The 1918-nt window shown below is 68.4% G+C and overlaps 1 non-coding gene across 1 annotated transcript; it reads left to right on the plus strand.

The window, feature by feature from the left end:
- Positions 1-915: 915 nt before the first annotated feature.
- Positions 916-1069, plus strand: LOC148377071 (5.8S ribosomal RNA). Its single transcript, XR_015856998.1, has one exon. It is a non-coding gene; the product is annotated as a 5.8S ribosomal RNA (ribosomal RNA).
- The last annotated feature ends 849 nt before the right edge of the window (positions 1070-1918 follow it).

Consider the following 1918-nt stretch of genomic DNA (forward strand, 5'->3'; position numbering starts at 1 on the left):
CAAACACGCGAGAGAGACGATCCCGGCGCCGGCGGCGGCGCGCGGGTGGTGGTGGTATGTGACCCGCGCGATTTGGGGTTCGGCGAAGGGCGAAACGGAGCGGGGGTGTGACCCCCGCGCAGGCGACGGTCTGACCTCTGCACGGCAACGCGCATGCGTCCGTCGCCCCGCTAGCGCTTCGCCTCCCCGCGGCTGGGGGCTCCGTTCGTCACACCGGAGTCGCCCAGCGTCGCGCGACGTCACCGTCCGCCTCCCCGCGCGCGCTCAACCGGCAGCCGCCCCCCGGGCGGTGGTATGTGACCCGAGCGATTTGGGGTTCGGCGAAGGGCGAAACGGAGCGGGGGTGTGACCCCCGCGCAGGCGACGGTCTGACCTCTGCACGGCAACGCGCATGCGTCCGTCGCCCCGCTAGCGCTTCGCCTCCCCGCGGCTGGGGGCTCCGTTCGACACACCGGAGTCGCCCAGCGTCGCGCGACGTCACCGTCCGCCTCCCCGCGCGCGCGCTCAACCGGCAGCCTGGCGCTCCCTCGCAGTCCTGAAGTAGTCTCCGGGCGCGCCTCGGCCGGGGTCGGGCCCGGTGCCATCGCGGCGCGCCCACTCGGAACTTTACCCCTTTGCGGCGGGTACCCAACTCGCGGCCTGCCTTCGGCGGACCGTGGGGGGTTCAATGTCCACACCACACGCACGCTCTGAGGCGGGTGGGTGGCACCCGTCGCGCGTCGGCCGGAAAAAACAATTTTTTAATCGCTGGAACTTGGCAAACCGCGGCGCGCTGCTGAGGGTCAGCGCGGCGGCGGACGGCGGCGACCGCGCCGGCAAGCCCCGACGTCCTCGTGGCGACGGTGGAGGGTCCGCGCGCGGCGTCACGCCATCTCCCCGCCCGCTCCCGATCTCGCCTCCGCAAAACAAACGTACAACTCTTAGCGGTGGATCACTCGGCTCGTGCGTCGATGAAGGACGCAGCTAGCTGCGAGAACTAATGTGAATTGCAGGACACATTGATCATCGACACTTCGAACGCACTTTGCGGCCCCGGGTCCGTCCCGGGGCCACGCCTGTCTGAGCGTCGCTTGCATATCAATCGGGGTTCGGCGAAGGGCGAAACGGCCGCGACGGTCTGACCTCTGCGCGGCAACGCGCATGCGTCCGTCGCCCCGCTAGCGCTTCGCCTCCCCGCGGCTGGGGGCTCGCAGGCCGCCTCGGCGGCCTTCGTCCCCTTAAGTGCAGACCCGCGCGGCGTCCTCCTCACCGTCGACCCATCCCGCATCACGGGTCCGGGGCGCGGCTGCCGGTGGCGTTTCGACGACCATTGCGCATCCCGCGCCTCGCGCTCCCTCGCGGGGATGGGTTCGCCGCGGAGGCCCCCGCTCGCGCGGAAGGATCCAGCGAGCCCGGCCGCCAGGCCGGCCGCGCCTACTACCCCCTCATTTCCGACCTCAGATCAGACGAGACGACCCGCTGAATTTAAGCATATTACTAAGCGGAGGAAAAGAAACTAACCAGGATTCCCTCAGTAGCGGCGAGCGAAGAGGGAGAAGCCCAGCGCTGAATCCCCGCCCGGCCTCGGGCGCGGGAAATGTAGCGTACAGAAGGTCGTTGCGCCCGACGCCGCCCGGAGGGGGCCCGAGTCCTTCTGATGGAGGCTCTGCCCAGGGACGGTGTGAGGCCGGTAGCGGCCCCCGGCGCGCCGGGGCGCGGCCTTCTCGGAGTCGGGTTGTTTGTGAATGCAGCCCAAAGCGGGTGGTAAACTCCATCTAAGGCTAAATACTGGCACGAGACCGATAGAGGACAAGTACCTTAAGGGAAAGTTGAAAAGAACTTTGAAGAGAGAGTTCAACAGGGCGTGAAACCGTTGAGAGGTAAACGGGTGGGGACCACGTAGTCCGATCGGGGGATTCAACCCGGCTGGGATTGGCGG

Source organism: Syngnathus floridae, unplaced genomic scaffold (genome assembly GCF_059516105.1).
Source record: "Syngnathus floridae isolate MCC-2025c unplaced genomic scaffold, RoL_Sflo_1.0 HiC_scaffold_426, whole genome shotgun sequence".
In the NCBI taxonomy this organism is placed as follows: Eukaryota; Metazoa; Chordata; class Actinopteri; order Syngnathiformes; family Syngnathidae; genus Syngnathus; species Syngnathus floridae.